General features: G+C 58.7%; 2 protein-coding genes across 4 annotated transcripts in view; one reads left to right on the plus strand and one right to left on the minus strand.

The window, feature by feature from the left end:
- The window catches only part of MACROD1 (mono-ADP ribosylhydrolase 1), a 175,391-nt gene that overhangs the window by 31,957 nt on the left and 121,166 nt on the right, over window positions 1–22,268 (minus strand). The window lies entirely within an intron of this gene.
- The window catches only part of FLRT1 (fibronectin leucine rich transmembrane protein 1), an 84,942-nt gene continuing 68,792 nt past the window's right edge, over window positions 6,119–22,268 (plus strand). Inside the window, exon 1 of the mRNA XM_017892592.1 lies at window positions 6,119–6,309. The gene's annotated coding sequence lies outside the window, so the exon portion shown is untranslated. The remainder of the gene's footprint in view (window positions 6,310–22,268) is intronic.

Raw genomic sequence — 22,268 nt, forward strand, 5'->3', positions numbered from 1 at the left:
CAAACTCACACCCAGACTCTACCCACTCTCCAGTAGCTGGATGTGCATCTGGCCCCCCAGAACCCCAGGAGCCATCATCTCTGGGCAATTCCCAGTTTTATGAATCATGGTTGGCCTTGGGACAGCTCTGTCATTGTTACCTTGAAGGGCTCTGTCAGCCTGATGCTCACTGCTGTTTAATGTTCTGTCCATTCATTCATTCGCCACATTCACCAATGCCTGACCATGCTGTCCTCACATGCTGGACACTGTAGCAGGGGCTGGGGACACGCAGGAACCCAAATAGGCCCGGCTGTGCCCTCAAGGTGCCCACAGTCTGGTGGAGAGATGAATACTAACAAAACACACATCACTGGACACAGGTGCCTGTGATTCTAAGTCACGCTACTATTATATGTACTGCCCAGGAAGCAAACACACCACCAGAGAAAAAATCAGCCACACCCGGATCTTAGAGATGTGGACATGTTGGCCGGTAGATGCAAAACACAGTCATAGAAATCGTAAGCAATCACCAACGAGCTGAGTGCTACAAAACAGAAGCGGAGGAGGGAGACAGAAGAAGGTGACCTGATCAGGAAGGTGGGGTTAGAAGCTGGGCATGGTGGCGTGCACCTGCAATTCCAGCTACTTGGGAGGCTGAAGTGGGAGCATCGCTTGAGCTCATGAGTTCGAATCCAGCCTGGGCAACATAGTAGATCCTATCTCTTTAAAAAAAAAAAAAGGGAAGGTGGGTGGGTGGTGGGGATGTGGGAGTTAGGGAGGCCTCTCTGATGACAGGTTGGCCAGGCCCTGGGCTGATGAAGAGGAGTTGGTTAGGACTGGAGAGGTGGAAGGGTACAGAGAAGTAAGACCCTTGTTTCAGGGCCTGGGGGCAGGAGCATGCTGAGGGGAGGGGTGAGGACGAGGATGGAGGCAGGCACTGGAGCAGGGCTGTAGGGGTGCTCTTGTCCTGGCTGATCAAGGACAGGTGGGCAGATCACCTGAGGTCAGGAGCTTGAGACCAGCCTGGCCAACATGGTGAAACTCCATCTCTGCTAAAAATACAAAAATTAGCCAGGCTTAGTGGCGCATTCCTGTAGTTCCAGCTACTCGGGAGGCTGAGACAGGAGAATTGTTTGAACCTGGGAGGCAGAGGTTGCCGTGAGCCGAGATTGTGCCATTGCACTCCAGCCTGGGTGACAAGAGTGAAACACCATCTCAAAAAAATATATTTTTTTTGTATCTTATTTTTTGGTCTCAAACTCCTGGCCTCAAGCAATCATCCCACCATAGCCCCCCAAAGCTCTGGGATTACAGGTGTGAGCCACCATGGCTGGCTCGACGGTAACATTTTGATATCTAAGTGCAACATGTCAAACAGAGCTACAATCATACAATCCATTCCACTGTGAGGCATTGAGTGTCTGCGCTCTGTGCCAGCTCTGTGGTTTGGCGTGGGGGTGGCAGGGATAGAAAGGGGTCTCTCCTTCAAGACAGTGCCAGTGGCCTGGTCTGACCTGCCTTGGGCCCCTCCCTGCTCCCAGCACCAGTCCTGGGGGTTGCTGACTTCACCCTACCTGGCTTTGTCCCTTCTGTGCCTGCTCCTTGGGGCACCCTCTCTGGGACTTTCCTCCTGGGCTGGAGGTCTTGCTCTCTGGCTCTCCCTGAAGCTCTGTGCCAGGCCCACCCTCCTGGTCCTAGACTTTGTGCTTAGAGGGGAGAAGCCCCAGCCCCTCTGTGTTGTGCATAATGGTGGGAAGGGAGCACGGTGGAGTTAGAACTTGGATCAGAGAAGCTGCTGGAGCCTGCCTGCCTGCCTGCCTTCCTTCCTTCCTCTTTTTTTTTTTTTTTTTTTTTGTGACGGAGTCTCACTCTGTCGCCCAGGCTGGAGTGCAGTGGCACAATCTCTGCTCACTGCAACCTCTGCCTCCCAGGTTCAAGTGATTCTCCTGCCTCAGCCTTCACGGTAGCTGGGATTACAGGCATCCGCCACCATGTCAGCTAATTTTTGGATTTTTAGTAGAGACGGGGTTTCGCCATGTTGGCCAGGCTGGTCATGAACCCCTGACCTCAAGTGATCCACCTGCCTCGGCCTCCCAAAGTGCTGGGATTACAGACATGAGCTACCGCACCCGGCCGCTGCTGGAGCTTTCTGATGTGTGCTGGCCAGGTGTCCCTGAAGTGGCGCACACAGCCTGCCTACTCACAGGTTACATATCCATGCATTCATGTGAACATTCCATAGTATACTGGGACATCACTGGGGCCCCGGGCTGGGAGTCCAACCCTCCTTGGAAGTGATGCCCAGGCTGGGGCCTGTAGGGAAGGCTGAGGCCAGAGTTGTGCCCTCTGAATATCTGCAATTTGTTCTTGTCTTGGTGCCAACCCCTGACCACTGCCCTGGCATGGCTTCATGCCTGGATGCCCAGCACAGAGCCTGGGGCTAAGGGTCCCTGATGATGACAACAGACCCCACCTCCCAGTGGGGAAGACCCTGTTCCTCCCTTGAGTCAAGTCACCTCCTTCCCCTGCCCCCAGCTGAGAACAGGCCCAAGTGAAGCCAGGGGTGGCCCAGCTTTAGTTGACCACGGTCTAATAATGGTGAGTCGTATTGTTACAGCACTTCACAGGATATGAAGCACTTTCCTCCTGGGACCTCACTGGACTCTTGCTAGCCCTAGGAGGTCTAAGATGGCCCTGTTAAGATAAGGAAATGGGGGCACAGCAAGGCTGGGATGGTGCCCAGGGCCGATGGCTGATGAGTTGCAAGATGGCGAGCAGGACCCAGATTTAGGGGCTCCAGAGTGGGTAGATGGCAGCTGGAGAGGCAAGGATGCTTCGGGCAGGGCCAGGGTGACCTTGGCTGCCCAGTGGTAGGGCCCACCCCACCACGCTGCGTGGGTTACTGCCGCCCTGGGAGCCGGGGAGCTGGGGCTTGGTGAGCTCAAGGTTGAAACCACAAATCATTGTCAGGTGAGTTGAGCTGCCCTCGTGGCTGAGTGCATCCCCCATGAGTGCTCAGCAGTGACTTCACCCTATCTGGGTGATTTTATCCTTCCAAGATAAAATCCAGGCTCTCCAGGTTTGTCTGAGACCCTGCACACCCATCCTGGCTGACACCAGCCACCTCATCTTCCACTGTGGTCCCCCGGCTTCTGTCCCCCACTGTAACCAAGAATTCTTGAGTCTCAAAGCCAAGGCTGTTTCATGTCACAGCACCTGTGAGCTTCTGCTGTCTGCATGAATATCCCTCCTGACCCTCCAAGACCCAGGTCAAGAGGGACCTCCCTGGGGAAGCTGATGTCAAAATCGACTTGGCCCTGTGTCTTGGGGTCACGAGGTAATGCCTACTTCAGCAAGATCTTGCTAAGCCATAACTGTCTAGGTGCCCAGCCCCCATGCTGGAGTTCCAGCTTTGCCAGGGCAAGATCCGGCAGGGCCTGATTCACTTCTGGTCCCTGGTGCCCTAAACAGCGCCTGGCACACAGTGGACTTCCAGCCACATCCCCTGAACTGTGCACAGCCATCAGGCATGGCTGAGCAAGTTATTCCATTAGCTTTGTGGAATATCGTGCAGCTGTTAAAACCACAATTATGAAGATGATTTTTGTTTGTTTTTTAGGGACAAGGTTGCCCAGGCTGGAGTGCAGTGGCACAATCATAGCTCACTGCAGCCTCGACTTCCTGGGCTCAAGTGATCCTCTCACCTCAGCCTCCTGAGTAGCTGGGCTGACAGATGCCTAATTTTTTTTTTAATTATTTTTTGCCAGGTGCGGTGGCTCATGTCTGTAATCCCAGCACTTTGGGAGGCTGAGGTGGGCAGATCACCTGAGGTCAGGAGCTTGAGACCAGCCTGGCCAACATGGTGAAACTCCATCTCTGCTAAAATACAAAATTAGCCAGGCTTAGTGGCGCATTCCTGTAGTTCCAGCTACTCGGGAGGCTGAGACAGGAGAATTGTTTGAACCTGGGAGGCAGAGGTTGCCGTGAGCCGAGATTGTGCCATTGCACTCCAGCCTGGGTGACAAGAGTGAAACACCATCTCAAAAAAATATATATTTTTTTGTATCTTATTTTTTGGTCTCAAACTCCTGGCCTCAAGCAATCATCCCACCATAGCCCCCCAAAGCTCTGGGATTACAGGTGTGAGCCACCATGGCTGGCTCGACGGTAACATTTTGATATCTAAGTGCAACATGTCAAACAGAGCTACAATCATACAATCCATTCCACTGTGAGGCATTGAGTGTCTGCGCTCTGTGCCAGCTCTGTGGTTTGGCGTGGGGGTGGCAGGGATAGAAAGGGGTCTCTCCTTCAAGACATTTGGTCCAAAAGAGGAGGAAGGCTTGAACATAATTCCTGAGCCACACGCCAAGTGCCGTGACGGAGAAATGAGGGAGCCCCAGGGCCACACGTCCATCTGGGGGTCTGGGGAGGCGGAACGGAAACCACAGCTCTGTAAAAATTACAGCCGTCTCTGCATGGACAAGCCTGGAAGGGAGCAGAGGAACGGAAGCTGTTGACGCCACAGGGCGGTGGCATTGTGGGTGATTTTTCTTTCTTTTATTGTTGGTATAATGCTGTTTGGGCAATAAATAAAAATTGGGAGGAAAAAATAGCTGTTTGGTGAATTGAGTAGAAATCGGGAGAAGGAAGAAAGGGAGTTAAGGGGAGGGAAATCTGGAAGGGTGAAGTGAGGGAGAGGTAGGAAGGGCAAAGACAGGCGCGTGCAGAGCCCACAGAGGCGGTAGCGTCAGGCCAGGCCCCAGTCTGTCCCTGGGCTGGGCGCAAGAGGGCTGGGTTTGCACAGGGAAAGGAGGGGGAGAGGTGCTCTGTGGGGGGACCCTCCCCAGGGGGATCTGGGAGGGCATCCCAGGGGGAGGTAGCCTCCAGGCCTCGATGGACAGCAAAGAGCAGGGCCGGCAGAGGGGGTCCTAGCCAGACTGCAGGCGGTCTGAGGGTGGATCAGGAGCATTGGGGCCCTGGTGGGGGCTCTGGGCAGGCTTGGGACTCAGAGCAGCCACTGACAAGGTGATGAGGTCTGACCAGGTCAGGCCAGGCTGGGTATATGGGAGAGTCCCTTACTTAGTGTCCCAGCGAATGCCAAAAGCACTGGGACTTTGAGGCTAAGAGGAGGCTATCTGGTTTAAACACTCCCTTACCCCACCCAGATGCCACACCATAGGCACGAACATCTTCCCAGTCTCTAATGGGTGCCAGACACTGGGCCAGCCACCCTCCCATTCAAGGTCTTCTTCATCCCTCACAGTAACCTTTGGAGCTAGGTAGTAACGCTCCCATTTCACAATCCAGGACACAGACTGGGAGAGGTTCAGCAACTTGGCCAAGGTCACGGTCAGCTGGGGACGGGAGGGGGCGCTGGCATGGGACCCTGGTGCTGCCCCCTTAACAGGTGGGAGAGGTACTGCTGGGGAGCGCCTGGGTGTTTACAGCATGCAGCGCATGAGAGGGTCTGACCAGGGAAGGGGCTCCAGGCAGGGAGGAAGGGGTTACCTTGGCATGCAGAGTAGGCGGTGGGTACCTGTTTGTGAATGAATGCATGGGTGGACGGATGAATGAATGAATGAATGGATGGCTGGAGGGATGGATGAATGAGTGGGTGCAGAGAGGAGGGTGTTGGGGAGGCGGCGCGTGAGCGAAAACCCCTTTCTTCCTCCGCTCTGGAGGCTGGCTTTGGGAGCCTCCCCTCCCTCCCCCCACTCCCCAGAGGGGTCGGCTCCTCCACCCGCTCTCCCCCCAGACAGTTTAGCTGAGGGCGGGGGAGGGGGGCACGGAGGCCGCCTCTCCCCGGCTGGGCCAGAGTCCCCGCGCGGCGGCGCAGCCTCCCGCGCCGGGTCCTGCCGCGGCCCAGCGAGCGCGGCGCCCCGCCCCGGCTCGCCCGCCCGCTGCCCCCTCACGTCTCTCCCCGCGTCCGCGCCTCCACGCACGGCCCCCCGCCGACCGCCGCGAGTGGAGAGGCCGGCCGCACGCCTGGTCGCGCCCTGCCTCGCAGCCGCCGCCTCGCGCCGGGGGCACCCGCGTGGCGCCCGCCGAGCGCACGCCCGGGACACGCACCCGCCGCGGACGCACCCCCGCACTCCTCCCGCGGCTCCGCTCGGGCCGCCCGAGCCGGGCAAGATCCGCCGCCCGCTGCCCACCCCCAGCTCCGGGCCGCCACGTGCTCCTGCTGGCGCGGCGGGTGGCTCCTCTCGGACCCACTGCGCCCTGGCGGCTCTGGTTCCCGCCCACTCCTTGGAATAACCCCTGAGGCTTCAGCCGTCACCGCAAAGTTTCCCGAGAAGACCCGCCTCCCCGGCCGCTGCGCAGGTAGGGCTGGCTGCACCGGGCGGGGGTCGGGGTCCGCGCGTCCGGGACAGGACGCCGGGAACGGCGGGGCGGGGCCGGGGCCCGGGGCACCGAGGCGCCACTGGATCAGGCAGCCTGGCTTTGCCCCAGAGCGGCGGAAGACGGGACGCCCAGCCTTTGGGATTTGGGGTGGGGGTCCCTGAGTCAAGAGCCACGCGCCGGTGGCGGTGGCGCTGGCCCCGCCGCGGGGAGACGCGGGGTGCGCGGCCGGCAGCTCTGCTCTCCTGAGCCGAGGCTGGAAAGGGCGGGGGCTCAGCTGGAGCTCTAGTCCAAGCCCTCGTTGCGCCCTCAGGGAGGGGGCCTGACCCGTGGGGGGCGTCAGGCCGGTCATGTGGGTCCCAGCTCCCGCACTCGGGAACCGGAGGAGGGCGCGCGGCCAGGGACAGCCGGCCGGCCCGGGCGCCGCGCTCTCGTCCCCACCAGCCGCGTGAGTCACGGTTGGAGCGAGGTTTTATTTTTAAAACGACTTCAAGGGGGGCAGGAGCAGCCTCCAACTTCCCTCCCTGTGCACGCTGTGGACCGTCAGCCCTGAGCCGGGCGGGGGCTGGGGCCGTGCACCTGGCGGCTGGAACGGTGAGACCACGGTGCCCGGGCGGGGGGCGGCGGGCACCCCCCATCCCCCAGCTCTCAAGACAAGGAGGCGGCCCGACTCGGCGGCGCACGCCCCTCCTCGCGGGCACTGGAGGCCCCGGGGAGGAAGGCTGAGGAGTGTTGTCGCCCAGCTGCAGGGAACCGTGGCTGATCAGAGCTCCCCGAGGAGGAGAAAGTTGTGGAGCAGGGACACCAGGGAGCTGCCACAGCCTTCCCGGTGGCGCCAGGAGGCCTTCGAGGCCCTCCAGGGTGGGCAGTTTTGAGAGAATACAGCCCAGCTGGGGTGTGGCAGGCCCCCGAGGCCCAAACCAGAGCTCTGATGTGAATAAATACAGCCAAGGCTGGGAACGGAGGTGAGGGGGACTGAGAACAGCCCTGCCTCACCGAAGCCCCTATGCCCTCCGGTTGGATAGAAACCAGCCCCTCCACATCCCCTTCCCCAGGTGGCTCAGGAGTTTGGAAGGAGGTTGCCACTGTGGAGGGAGGTGGCTGGGGCACCCCGTCTCTGCCCAGCGGCTGTGGGGGAGGCAGCCGCACTCGGGGGCTCCAGGCTCCAGTTTCTGGAGTTGAAAGCTACTGCATCTCTTCCGCCAGCCCCGGGAGGAGAGGCGCAGACATCACCTGTCAGCTGGTGCTGACTCCGTGGGCGACTGCTCAGGGCTTCCTCAGAAGGTTTAAAATGGAAATGGCCTGAGCTGACGGGGCCAGTGCCTGGGAGGGGACGCTGACCAGCAGGGCCAGCAGTGAGGGGGCCCTGGTAGGTGTGAGGGTCAGGAAGAGCTGAGGGCTGTCACATCTGGCTGAAGGGTCAACCATGGGCACAGGGTGTGTGTTTGTGTGCGCACATACATGGGCTACATGTGTGCCCCCGGTCCCATGTTCTTACCCAGACACAGAGACTGGACGCTTTTCAGTAAAAAGCACCCTGACCCCATCATGGAGGCTCCATAGCCCACACCCTGGAGGCAGCTGTGGCCTGCTGGACTTCACCTAGACCTGGGTCTATGCGTCCGCACTCTACCATTTATTGATCCCTCCACCTCCCTGTGCCTCAGTTTCCCTTGTTGGTAAAATGGGGTTGATAGTTCCACCGCCTGAGCTGGGGGGCTGCTTTGTAAGTGCATTTGACAAATATTGTTAGTAGTCCTGCTCCTGGACTGGAGGATTCTCAAGGGCTGAGGGTACCTACAGGGACTTTAGAGGGTCGGGGGGTCGGATTTTCCCGCCCCCAGTCAGTGTGCTGTCATTGGACTTCATCCTCACGCTAGCCCTCAGTGGCAGCGCCCCGTGTCCCCTCCTCCGCACTTCCGAGGCCTCCCATGGAAGCCCCTGGGAGATCTGCCCAGCCTGTTTCTAAGGTGATGGGGAGGGGGTGCTGCCACCCCACTGGTCACCCACTGCCAGGGCCGTACAGACTCAGCTCTGTAGAGATTGATGCCTGGTGGCTGAGCCTGTGTCGCATCCACTGGGTGACCCTGGGCCTGCAGCCTCCCCTCTCGGACGGCTTCCTTGCCTGAGCAGGGGGTTACAGCAGTTGCCCCACAGAGAGGATGTCTGGGAGTTCTGCGTGTGGGCACAGGGAAGGGTGGTGCACACATGAGCAGGTGGCGTCTGTGCTCGCTTCAAAGTTAGCTGAGAGGACTGGGGCTCCAGGTGGCCCTGACCCTGCAGGTGTTGAAGGACTGAGAGGTGGGTGTAGAGCCCAGAGGCCAGTGCAGTGGCAGCTGTCAAGTGGCTGCTCTGGTGCAGGGGGAGGATGAGGCCTCTGGGGTCAGCTGGGCACAGCTACCTCTGCCCAGTCAGGGGGCTAGCAGCCCCTCCCCAGCCAGCCAGACATCCCCAGAATCAGGGCTAGACATGGCCTGATCTCAGAGATGGGGCCTGTCTGGGGCTGTGTGGGTCTGGCTGTGCTGGCCCTTCTGCTCTAGAGTCTGGAAATGATATCAGCTACCTAGTCATCCCTGCTGATCGTGTTCCTGGCACACTAGAATGCCATCCCAGGGTTCTAAGGACTTTCGGTGCTTGGGGAGGGTTTCTCTACCTGGCCTGCTGACCTTCCGCGTGACCCGCCTTCCTCATCTGTAGGGTGGGGTAACAGCAGTACCTACCTTGGAGAGACACCCACTTTGAGAGGATGCATATGAGGTTTCTAGCACAGAGTTCATGCCTAGCAATGTGGGGCCCCTGCCTGGTCTGCACCCCTCATTCACTGTGGGCCAAGGGCTTTCAGCTTCTTCAGGCCTTGGGGTGGCAGGGAGGATGGATGTGGCCCTCATCCCCTGCAGGCAGAGGCCATTCACTCTGGTACCCAGCCCAAGGGGCAGTGGGAAATGCCCCAGAGCAAGGGGGGGCTGGAGGGCTTTTGCTGAGGCCCCTTATAGACTGGGGTGTGTGAGGCATACGGGCAAGCGAGCATGGGTGGATAAGAAGGGGTGTGGGTGTGGTGAGGTGAGGGTGCTAACTGCCTCCAGTGGGGTGGGTGGTGACTGCCCCAGGGAGTAGCTTTCCATGCTTACTGGCAGAGGAGAGCACCAGCCTCTGGGAGGCCCAGGCCCCAGGCCCTGGCTGCTGCCCCCCCGAGTGTGTTTGAGGTAGGGGGGTCCTCCTCAGAACCTGTATTGTTCTCCTGGAAACAAAGTTCAGGCTCTGGCTGGCCCACAAGGCAGCTGCATTCTGTCCTCTGCCATGGGACACTCACCCTGAGAGGGCCAGGGCTGCGGTGTGGGGCAGACTGGATGACTGGAAGGAGATGGGGAAAGGATAGCGCCCCTGTTTTGCCCTCCTCCCCCGGAAAGCCTGCCTAGAGTTCTCTGGCAGCAGCTGGAGCCACCGAGAGGGTTCCACGGAGCAGGCTGTGTTTGTGCAGGCCTGTGTTTGCCTGTTTACCATCCCTCGAGGCCCCCAGAGCACTGCCGCTCCCCCGGGCCAGCGGCTCTGCAGATGATGTCAGGGTTTGGGGGCCTCTCCTTGCTTTGTGGAGGTTGTTTGCTGGATTTCTGTAGCCCTGGGTTTTAAACTGACACCCTGTAGAGCTGGGGGCTAGTGAGGGTTGGGGAGAGGGCAGGGAGGAGGATGGGTGGGAGTTTGGGGCTGAAGTCATGGAGGATAAATGGGCTGGCCCACCAGTGCTCCCCTGGCACCCCTGGCTCCCTGGCTCTTCTGTTTTCCCTTCCCTCACTCCTTCCCTCCTTTCCCGCTCATTCATTCATTCATTCATTTATTCATTTATTCTTGAGATAATCATTGAGCATTAGTTATTGCCAGGCACAGTGCTGGGCTCTGGGACAAAAGTGGGGAGCAAAAGCAGTGGGTGTCTTGCCCTCAGGGCGCTTCCAGTCAGATGTGGTGTCAGACATTAGTCAGGTCTACCTCTTCCCCATGAAGCCTTGGCTCTGAAGGTGCAAAGTGGTGAGATCAAGTAACAGAGGGGTCTGCTGGGGGGTGGGATTGAGGGGGACTTCCCAGGGAAGGGGGTGCTTGAGTTAAGATGTGAAGAGTGAGCTGGAGCCGGGGAAGGGCAGGGACAGAAACAAGGGCCTGGAGGACAGGATGGATGGAGAGGGCTGCATGGAGACCCCTGGGCAGGAGGGCAGAGGGGCTCGAGGCACCTGGCTGGGGCGGGGGCTGGTGGGTTGTCTCCCTGGGTCTCTTCGGCCCATCCATCTCCGGCTCTCTCAGGATTCCTGGGTCTGCCTCAGGGACACTCTGCCTGTCCTTGTAGGCGGGCCTCTGGAAGAGTGGGCTTCCTAGGCCCAGGATGCCAGGTTCCCTTTTCCTGAGAGCTGTGTGTTCACCTGTGTAGACAGGTTGCTCCAGCACATCTGATGGGCTGTGAGACAAATGTGGGCTTGTTTATGATGGGTGCGGTAGCCCTGGGTGGACCGAGAGCTATTAGTGATGAAGGAGAGTCCACAGAAACCCTCCCCAGCCCTGAATATTCCCAGTGCAGGGAAGCGGGGCTGGGGTGCAGGCCAGAGGGAGAAGGGAGTGAAGGGGCTATGTCCTCAAGGGCCCCGGACCCGGCTGTATGGGGCTCAGCTAGCCACTAGGGGACACTGCCTCCCAGGATGCCAGGACCCAGGCATCTGACGCCCGGCCAGGCCCCAGGTGCAGCAGGCTCTGCTTCAAGGGGCATCCTCGTGGGCAGCCAGGGGTCTCTGGTCTGGCTGGCAGGGAAGCAGTGGCTGGGCTGGTTGGGTATGGCTTATACTTAATTGAAACTGGGATTAAAACTGGGGTCATGGGACGCTAGTCCTGGCCATTCCTGCCCGCGTTGCTCTCCAGAGGCAGCTCTGTGGCAGTATTTTTTTCACGCCCCTTTCCCTCCTTCTGCCTGAATTAATCATTGGCACCAGATTACAACAGATTTAGCAAACTGTAAGAAAAAAAAAAAAAAGAGGGAGAGAGAGCGTGAGCGAGAGAGGAAGAGAGAAAAGAAAGGAGGGAATGCCTTCCGCGAGGAGCCAGCATTTATCTCCAGAAGCAAATTGCTCTTGTTGAACCGTCCCTGTCGCCCCTCAGCCCCCCACCCCTGTGACGCCTGGGAAATGCTGCTCGGGAAAATGTCCTCAAAAATGTTGCCGGGTGCCGGAGCCAGGATGGGCTTTTCCTGGGGGAGGTCTGCCAGAGGCTGCTGAGGAGAGGAGAGCTGAGGCAGGTGTGGAGGGTGCCCGGGGCTGCTCTGGAGGGTGTGTGGGGGGACGCCTGGCTGGTTCCGAGTGGTGGCAGGGCTGGGGATGAGGGGGTCAGAGGCCTGGCTAGAGGCAGGGATGGCTGAGGGCAGGGATCTGTCTATGGGGTTCCTTGTAGCAGCCCCAGGGCCTGGTGCTGGGCCCGGCACATGGCAGGGGCTTGGTGTAGGGCAGAGCGAGTCAACGGATGAATGAATGGAAAAAGGGGCGTAGCCGGGACTGAATGACTGCCTCGGGAGCTGGCGTGGCAGCAGTGGAGGGTCCAGCCTGCCCATCAGGATTCCTAGGGACAAAATCCGAGGGACTGAGCTGTCTCTCAAGCGACATAGCATCTTGGGTCTTGGATCCAATTCCACTTCTCTCTGGTCGGACAAGAGGGGGCCTGGCTTTGGTTCAGGGAATCTGGCTGTTAGGGAGTGGGCGTCTGGCCCTGGGGACACAGCAAGTCACAGAGGGTCACGGGACTTTGACCTCAAGGCTGAGGGTGCCCCACCCAGTTAAAGCACAGGAGTGAGATTCGGTGGGCTGAGAGCCCCTGGGCTCCTAGCTTGGGCTGGGCTGCCCCACCCTGAGTGGGGACTTAGGTTCAGTGGGGGGCAGTTAGGGGCCTACCCTTCCTTCTTCACCCACTCACTCTCTCAGGCAGCGGCCACGGTGGGCCAGGCCTGGAGCCGGCCACAGGGGAGGTGGTGGCAGCCCAGTCCAGTGGGACCAGGCGGGAGGGGGAGACAGATTTGCATCACGCTCACACCTCTGGTGGGCGCACATGCACCTTCATGCACACACTCTTGCACACACATGCTCACACCTAACCCACCTTCCTCCCCTGCCTTCCCTCAGCCAGCCTGAGCCAGACTCTGAGGTGAATGAAGCCCACATCTCACCCCCACCTCTGGAAGCTGCTGCGAGGAAGGGGCTGGAGTGGCTGCCTCACCCTTCCCGTGCAGTCCCCTGCCCTTCCTGCCCCCAGACAGTGGCCATCTGTTGCCCAGGCCTGGGCCCCTCTCTGGGGAATGGGTGTGTGTGAAGGAATGAGAAGTGGGAGTGACAGCCCCTCCCCTAAGCCCTGTTCCAATAGCGGAGGCCCTGTGACAGCCAGCCCTGCAGCCTACCTTTCACCCCAGGGAGCCAGCAGTCAGGTGGGCACTGGGTAGGGCCGCACCCCTGGCCAGCCAATGGGGGGCTGGCCTGGTGCCCAGGCCTGTGGGGGTCTTGGAAGCCCTTCCCTGCCTCACTGGGGCTGCATGCCTCCTAGGCTGTCCACTGGTCCCAGGGAGATAGACCATATAACACTCTCCTGACCCCCCAGTGACAGTGGGGCCCTCCATGTCTCAGTTTCCCCACTACTTCTGGACAAGGAGTTGGACCACTAGGTCCCTAGTAGCTGCCACTCAGAGCAGCACCATGGCTCTGAGCCCTAAGACCCCCACTAGGCTTGGGCTAGCCAGAGGGACTGGGCAGTGCCACAACCCAGTTTCCAGGGGCTTTTGGCTTGACCAGCTCTGCCTGGTTTATCTTCTTCCCACTGTGAGAGCAGGGAGACTGGGGCACAGAGTGGAGACACGCCCTGTCCAATGCCATGTGGTAGTCAGGACATAGCCTGGGGCAGCAGGGCTGTGAAATGAAAATGCCAGGCTCGAGTCGACAGACTCAGGCTCGAAGCCCACCTTTGTTACTTATCATCTGAGCACCCTGGATGCCTCACGTCCCCTCTCTGTGCCTCAGTCTCCACACCTGTGAAACGGGACGATGGCACACATCCCAGGGTTAGCAGGAAGACTCCATGTGACTGTGTCCACAGAAGGCCTTTGTGGGAACCAGTAGTTAACTTTGGATCATTGGACAGGCCCCACCAGAAACGTGCTGGGATAATGACACTGCTCAGGGCTCCGAGGAGCTCAGGGGCTGGAGAGGGGCTGTACAGGCTAGCTTTCCGCCCTCAGGACCCCACCCTGTCTGGCAGGAAGGCTTGTGCGACACTGCCGAGCCCTGGCATCTGGGGCCCGTGCAGTAGCAGGTGGAATGCATCAGGGAGCAGTGGACTCTAACTGCCTGGTTGTGACAAAAGGGCAAATTGGAGTGTGGGTGACTCCTGGGGGAGCTGGGGAGAGCTGAGCTCTGGAGGGCTCAGGAGAGCAGCAAGGGTTAGGAGGCAGCAGGTGTGGGAGGGGCTAGAGGTCAAATCATGGAAAAGGAAAGCGTGGGGCTCAAATGTCACCTGCTCACTGAGGGTGGCAGAGAGGTCACTGTAGCCATCATTGAGTGTTTACTGCATACGATGCGTATTTCACAGAGCATCATGCTAAGGATTCTCCCTTGCAGAATCCCACTGAGGCTTTACAACAGCCCCATTGCACAGAAGAGAAAACAGGCTCAGGCAGATAAAGTGATTGGACCAAGGTCATGTAGCCAGGACATGGCATCTTTTTTTTTGTTTTTTTTTTTTAGACGGAGTTTCATTCTTGTTGCCCAGACTGGAGTGCGATGGTACGATCTGGGCGCACCGCCACCTCTGTCTGCCAGGTTCAAGCTATTCTCCTGCCTCAGTCTCCCAAGTAGCTGGGATTACAGGCGTGTGCCACCACGCCCAACTAATTTTTGTATTTTTAGTAGAGATGGGGTTTCACCATGTTGGCCAGGCTGGTCTCGAACTCCCGACCCTCAAGTGATCCACCCGCCTCAGCCTCCCCAAGTGCTGTGATTACAGGTGTGAGCTACTGTGCCCAGCCCAGGACATGGCATCTTAAAGCATATGCTCATAACCCCCCAGCCCCCAACACATGAGAGTAATCGACGCAGCAGTAGTAGCTGACATTTATATCACACTTACTATGTACCTGATGGTTGGCAGTTCCCCCAACAACTTTTTTTTTTTTTTTTGAGACGGAGTCTCGCTCTGTCACCCAGGCTGGAGTGCAGTGGCTGGATCTCAGCTCACTGCAAGCTCCGCCTCCCAGGCTCACGCCATTCTCCCGCCTCAGCCTCCCGAGTAGCTGGGACTACAGGCGCCTGCCACCTCGCCCGGCTAGTTTTTTGTAGTTTTAGTAGAGACGGGGTTTCACCGTGTTAGCCAGGATGGTCTTGATCTCCTGACCTCGTGATCCGCCCGTGTCGGCCTCCCAAAGTGCTAGGATTACAGGCTTGAGCCACCGCGCCCGGCCAGCTTTTTTTTTTGAGATAGAGTCTTGCTCTGTTGACCAGGCTGGAGTGCAGTGGCACAATCATAGCTCACTGCAGCCTCGAATTTTTGGGCTCAAGTGATCCTCCCACCTCAGCAGGCCGAGTAGCTTGGACTACAGGTGCGCACCACAACACTGGCTAATTTTTTAATTTGGCAGAGATAGGGTTTCCTTATGTTGCCCAGGCTGGCCTTGAACTCCTGGCCTCAAGTGATCCTCCTGCCTTGGCCTCCTGATTACAGGTGTGAGCCATTGCTCCTGATCCCCCAGCAACTTCTGAAGTAGGCACTATTATTATCCTGATTTTACCCCGGGGTAAACTGAGGAACTGAGTGGTGAAGTGACTTGCCCAAGGTCACACAGAGGAAGGGGAACCACATTCATTAGGGCGAACTTGGGTCCTTTACAAAGGAGGATGGGAAACTGAGGCATGGAGACAGCAGGTAACTGCCCTAGGTCACCAGGCCCTGAGCTTTGGTATCTGTCATGCTCCCCCCTCACCAGACCCCTCCCCAAGCTGGGGACCTGCCGGGGACCTCTGGGCTGTCTCCTGTGGTCTAAGAGCCTCATGCTTCCTCTTCCCTGCCTGGATTTGCCTTCGTTTCCTGAGGCCCCACTGTGTGCTGGGCCTGGGGCTGGTACTGACAATAGGTGATGTCATTTAACACATGTGTTAGGGAGGAATCAGGGAAGGCCTCACAGGGGAGGTGTCATTTGTGCCTTGGAGCCAGGCAGAAGGGCATTATTCCTGGAGGGGAGCAGCCTTGGCAGAGGTGTTGCGAGTGGTCAGGCCTGTGCCGGCTGAGGGGGAGCAGCCTCGGTGCGTGTGGTGGGTGGCATGTGCTTCTGCCTCTGCCGAGCACTTCTCTCCAGCCCAGACGCTGGCCTGTGACGTCAGCAGGTGGCCCAGCCAGGCCTCACTGCCTGCTGGTGCCCTCAGGAGGAGCGGGGCGGGCGGTGGGTGAGGGGGCCCGCGAGGGTGCTGGCGGCCTGCGGTCACGGAGCAATCTCCATTAGGGCCCGTGAGCGAGTGGCAGCAGCTCCTGGAATCCTATTAAAAGCTTTTTCATTGTTCCCCGCGTTATGCTCTGCTCCGCCGGGACCTGGGCATGTTGATAATTTATTTGTGGAAGGGAAAGGGGCGAAGAGCGCCAGAGAGAGGAGGAAACGTCATCATTTACTCAGCCTGGTTTCTGCAGCGTGGGCCCTGTCACAGGGCAGCTGGAGATGGGGCTCTACCACCCCTATCCCAGCCTCTGGGTCACTTATGGGACCCAATTTGGTAGGTGGGAGGGGTGAGGATCTGCCGAGGGACCAGTGGGGGTCAGCTGGGGTAGGCCTCTGGCTGCCCTGCTTCCAGCCCTGATGTGGAAGCTCCGGCCCACCCTGCTCATGGGGTTTGGGAGGTAGCCGCCTTGCTGGGTCCTGAGGGTGCAGATCGGACAGACAGCTCCTGGGGTCTCAAGGGCAGGCACACATCCCTGCTGCTGGCCAGCCATGTGGTTGCATAAGCCACTGTACCCCTGGATACCAAAAACCTGAAAGAGACCTCACTTTTCTGGGGGATGAGAAGGAATTCAGAACTAACAGTAATAGTAATAACAGGCAGGCATGGTGGCTCACACCTGTAATCCCAGCATCTTGGGAGGCTGAGGCAGGAGGATGGCTTGAGGCCAGGAGTTTGAGACCAGCCTAGGCAACATAGTGAGACCCCATCTCTTAAAACAGTAACAGCAGTGATGCTGGCTAGCATGACTGAGCACTCACTGTGGACCTGCAGTGTGCTAAGCATGTCACGTACAGTACTGTATCTCATTTAATCCCCATCAGTGGGCAGTGATACTCTTATTATTCCTTTTTTACACATGAGGAAACTGAGTTACAGGCAGCCAGGGTCACACAGGTTCTAAGCGGCAGGGGTAGGATGGAAACCCAGCTTCTTTTAGCATGGGTGCTGCCTCTGGCCTCCTGAGCCTCTGTCCCCTGGAGCAGCCGACTCCCACTGGGTCCCCAGCGCCTCTCTTCCAAAGTGAGGAAGCCCCAGAAGAGGGAACAGGTGCCACTTCCTGTAGAACCTTCTAGTAGCTAACTTGGTTGTCACAGGAGTCTGGTGGGACACAGAGAGGAAACAGGCTTACAGAGGTGACAAAGGCAGGGTGGAGCCAGGCTGGCCCTGGGATCCCAAAGTGTCCCCTATGCTGGGGTGCGATGCTGCCCAAGGGGATAGGAGGGAGCTGGGTCCTACCCTTGCCCTGGACCCCAGACAGTGCTGGCCTTTGTCTGGGACCCTGCGCTGTGCTCCAGCCCAAGCTGGCTTCATGCACACTCCTGACTGGCCCGTTCCTTTTTTCTTTTTGAGATGGAATTTTGCTCTCGTCGCTCAGGCTGGAGTGCAGTGGCATGATCTTGTACCCTCTCAAGTAGCTGGGACTACAGGCATGTGCCACTATGCCCAGCTAATTTTGCATTTTTAATAGAGGCAGGGTTTCACCATGTTGGCCAGGCTAGCCTCGAACTCCTGACCTTTGGTGATCCGCCCACCTCAGGCTCCCAAAGTGCTGGGATTACAAGTGTGAGCCACTGTGCCTGGCCTGGCCCGTTCTTTAAGCTGTGGAGGCAGGAATTCACGGTGTGACGCAAAGTCTTCCCCATCCCTGCCTCTCCCCATCTTCTAGCCAGACACTGCCAGACATTTAAAAAAACTTGAATTCAGTCAAGTCACGCACTAGCTCTGAGACAATCAGTGGCTCCCTAGTTCCTGAGAAGTCAAGTCCAGTGCCCTTAACCTGGCATTTCAGACCTTCCCAGCATGGCCCTGGCTGATGCACCAGCCTCGCCCCAGTGCCTCCCCCGGCTAGCATGCTCACACCTCTGAGTCTTCGATGTGCTGTTCCCTGTGTCGGGAAGGCCACCCTCACTCCCCGGCACTGGCTGCCTCATGAAAGGCGGTGCAGGTGGCACTGCCTGCCTCTACCTGCCTGTGGTGCCCCCCACTCCCCTCCCCTGCCCCAGAGAGGTGCTGCTGAACGGTGGAAGCAGTCAGATTCCTCAACTCCTCCCAGCAAGACTTCCCGGCCTGAGATTCGATGATAAATGGCTTTCTTTGTACAACAGCCCTGGGAGTGGGTAGTGTGAGCCCATTTTAAGAAGGGGAAACCTGAGACTCCGGGAGGTTCAGACACTGGGCCAAGGTCACCCAGCAATCGGAGGAGATGAAGCCAGGTCCATGCCATGGGGTCCCTGCCCTGTTCCGTTTCACCCCCAGCAGCCGTGAACACGTGCAGGAGTGACCAGTTTGGCTTTCCCTGAGCCCTTGTCACCTGCCTGGCGTTCATGGACGGTCACATTTAATCTTTACAGTACCCAGATGTACTCAGAGGCTCCATTTTACAGATGAGGAAACTGAGGTTAAGAGAGGGAAGGAAGGCCTGGCACAGTGGCTCATGCGTGTAATCCCAGCACTTTGGGAGGCTGAGGCGGGTGGATCACCTGAGGTCAGGAGTTCGAGACCACCCTGGCCAACATGGTGGAACCCCGTCTCTACTAAAAATACAAAAATTAGCTGGGCGTGGTGGCAGATGCCTGTAGTCCCAGCAACTCGGGAGGCTGACGCAGGAGAATCGCTTGAACCCAGGAGGTAGAGGTTGCAGTGAGCTGAGATCGTGCCATTGCACTCCATCCTGGGTGACATGAGTGAAACTCCATCTCAAAAAAAAAAAAAAAAAAAAAGGGGGGGGAAGGAAGTAGGGAGGCCCCAGCCCTGCAGCAACTTCCTGGGACCCTGATGGTGGACAGGGGCTTTCCCAGTGCCCTGTGTGCTGGGCCTGAGCCACCACTTCAGAGTGAGGATGCTGGCAGGCCCTGCCCATCTGAGGCCCAAACTGACTCTCAGGCCTGCAGCCTGCCCTGGCCAGCAGAAGGCAGTGGGCCCAGGAGCAGGACCAGGCGGGGGCCCTGCCCCCACGACAGCTGCCTCTCTGGCCCACTGGCCTCTCAGACAGACAGGGCTTGTGAGAGCCGGGGGCCTTCGAGGAGAGCTCAGCTCCCGCCGGCAGCTACTCAAAGGCCTCATTGTGGCAGGAGAGTCCGCCATGGGCAGCTGCCCCCATGGGAGGTGCAGACAGAGCCCAGCCTTTGTGCCAGTGCACTGTCCCTGCCCTGACCCGGGGTCAGCAGGACAGAGGCCCTTGTCTGTGGAGGCTGGGAGCCCCCTGGGGAGGGGCTGCCCTGGACCCTCCGTTGGCCTGGGACTGGTGTGGTCTGTGTTGCCAGGCTGTGGTTGCCAGGGACCCAGGAGCCCCTCCAGCTCCCAGATTCAACCATGGAGGGGGCTGGCCCTTGGCCTGACTCCGGCTTGGAGAGGTGCAGAAGTCAAGCAGGATGGTTAATAACAGTCATGGCAGCAGGGACTGCGGCCCCAGCAGAATTCTTACTGTTCCTGCCGCTAAGCACTTTATGCATTATCACCGATTCCTCAAAGCAGCCCTACAAGGTGCCTGCAGTTATTTGCTCCATTTTAGAGATGAGAAAACCAAAGCTCTGCAGAGTTAGGAAATTCGACCCAGATCCCATAACTCTAAGGGCGGAGCTGGATCCCACTCCAGAACCCATTCTGAGCCCCAGGGGTTGCTGTCCCCGCCAAGCACCCGAGGTGGGCCAGGCACCAGGGCCATCCTATGGGGCACACCCAAAGCCATCCTTGCCCTGTCCCCACAGAGCTCCCAGCCAGCTCGCCAGACCCTCAAAGCAGTCTGGTGTGAGGGAGAGCCTGTCATCCCATTTTAGAGCCAGAAACTGATGCTCAGAGAGACAGAATGGGCTGCCGACTGCCTCCCGCCCTGAGTGTGGGTGATGGGCAGATCACATATTTGTCTTTCAGGTGGTGGGGCCGTTGCCTGCACTTTGTGGGTGAGGTATCACGTTCACTGGAGTGGGGAACAGTGGAGGAAAAGTGACAGAGCCCCTGAGGGGTCTGGGGGACTTCAGGGCTGAGCCACCCCGTTCATAGTCCCACTCCTGGAAGGACCCCCAGAGACCACTGTGTTTGTTAACACCCCACTATGTAGTGGGAAACTGAGGCACAGAGAGGGGAAAAGGGACTGGCCCAGGATCCCCAATGCCTTGGGGATTGAACAGAGTCCTGCCGATACCCAAAGGCTGTGCTGTTCACAGTGGTGCCCATGGCTGGTCCTGGGCAGTGAGGTCAGCAGGCCCCCTGAGCACTTCCTGTGCACCAGGCCCAGTCTGAGCATTACCAGCATGACTCGCTTCATCCTCACAACCTTATGGGGGAGGTACAAGGAAACTGAGGCCCTTTTCCCAGGCCACACCTCCAAGGTCAGCCTCCCCAAGCAGGCTTGGTCTCCTAGCTCAGCTGGTTCTATCAGCTTCCTGTCCTGCAGGACCTGCTGACTCCCACACAGGCATCCTGATGGTTCAGGGTTGGAGGTGCCTGCTGAAGGGTGTGGGCTGGGGGTGCACACAGACAGCTCAGTGATCTGCGGGGCAGGCTGCACACCCCAGAGCCCAGTGTCCTGCCGCTGAACTTGCCTTCTCATCCTGAGGGGGATCAGTTTCTCCATCTGTGAAATGGGCGCCAGGCCTGTGGGGCACCCACAAGTGAGTTGTCTCTGCAGACTCCCTTATTGCTAGGGCTGAGACCTGGCTGAGATGTGACCCACCCCCCACCATGCCCCAGCTCTGTTCTAGAAAGGCTGTGTCCCAGACCAAGACGCTGTGGCCCTGGGGAGGAGGCCAAACCTCTCTCAGAGTCCTCTTGACCTAGAGATCGCACAGGACCAGCCCAGGCCTCGATGCCTGATTATAAATAATTAATGCTATTAATATTAATAAGAAATGGTCTGGTAAAGTGATGATGAGGATGATGGCCTGCTCTTCCCTCGAGATCTCTCCAGAGGCTGGGAAACCAGGCCCTCGGTCCTTATACCCCCCAGGGAAGCCGGGTAAAGGCTCCGTCCTCACCCTGCCGCTCCCACCCCTCCCTCCCTCCCTGGACCGCAGCCTGGGGACACAGGAAAGGCCGATGACCCATCCCCACAGGAGGAGGGACCTGAGACCCTGAGAGATGCGTGGCTCCCCAGGACTCACAGCTACCACGAGGCCCAGAGCTTGACTGAGTTTAGTGCTCTTCCCACTGACCCTTCTGAAATGTGCAGGTCACCTGGGGCAGCTGGATACGTAGGGGTCCTGGGGCCAGGCCCTTGGCCAGCCCTCAGTGTGACAGTGGTGGGAACCCAGATGCCCGGGCACTGTTCCCACTCTGCCCCTTCCTGGCTGTGTGGCCATGGACGCTTCAGCCCCCGTACCCTCTCTGTTGCTTCTGTTCCCAAGGGTCACCTGGTGAGGACAGCCCTCCCTCACAGCACTGAGGACAAGCCTGGCACACAGTGAGGGCTGTCCAGCGGTGATCATGACCCAGCTGGTGATCATGGCCCAGCTGACTTTTGCTCTTGTCACCCAGGCTGGAGTGCAGTGGCGCGATCATGGCTCACTGCAACCTCTGCCTCCCAGGTTCAAGCAATTTTCCTACCTCAGCCTCCTGAGTAGCTGAGATTATAGGCGCGTGCCATAATGCCCCACTAATTTTTGTATTTCTAGTTGAGATGGGGTTCTGCCATGCTGGCCAGGCTGGTCTCAAACTCCTGACCTCAGTTGATCCACCTACCTAGGCTTCCCAAAGTGCTGGGATTACAGGCCTGAGCCACCGCGCCCAGCCACAGCCTTGCTTTTCTTGACCCTCCAAGACCTTCCTGTTTGCAGGCAGCCAGGCCTGTCCCCTGAGCCCCACTCCTGAATCCTCTGGACCAGCTTTGCCCAGGGGGACAGCCTGGTGAATTCCAAGGGTTGGGGCTCAAGTATTGTGCCCCACCCATCTGGGGGAGAGGTTCACTCCAGGATGCTGCCTGTGGGTGCAGCCCCCAAAGCCCCAGGTTTGAGGCCCCGTGACCACTCACCTAGCCACCTCGCTAGGCCTCAGTTTTGTCATCTGTGACATGGGGCCAGGGGTGCTAAGACAGAATGATGTGGGCAGCAGCCTTACCCCATGTAGGTGCCCAGTCAGGGGAGGGGAGGGGCTAGTCCCTCTTCTGAAGTAGCTCTGGGCAGACACCAGCCTTGACGGCCCTGTGGGTGCTGATGTGGTGGTGGGGTGGGTGCATGTGGTTGCGAGCTGGGGAGGCAGTGGGGACTCTGGCGGCTTGGCCTGACACTCAGTGGTGACAGCGATGGTGGCCCCACCCTCCCCAGGGTGGCACTGATTGACTCTCATTGTTGTGGGGTGGGGGCACCCTCTCGGAAGCCTCGCTCCTGGCTCCTGGGCAGAGATGTCGGCCGGGCAGGCTAACAGCTGTTTGTGCAGAGACTAAATCTGTCCGGGTCTATCAGACGGCCTTGTGCCACCACTGCCATTCCTGCGTGGAGCGGGTGGTGGGCTCTGTGG

Source organism: Rhinopithecus bieti, unplaced genomic scaffold, assembly GCF_001698545.2.
Source record: "Rhinopithecus bieti isolate Rb0 unplaced genomic scaffold, ASM169854v2 scaffold_1017, whole genome shotgun sequence".
In the NCBI taxonomy this organism is placed as follows: Eukaryota; Metazoa; Chordata; class Mammalia; order Primates; family Cercopithecidae; genus Rhinopithecus; species Rhinopithecus bieti.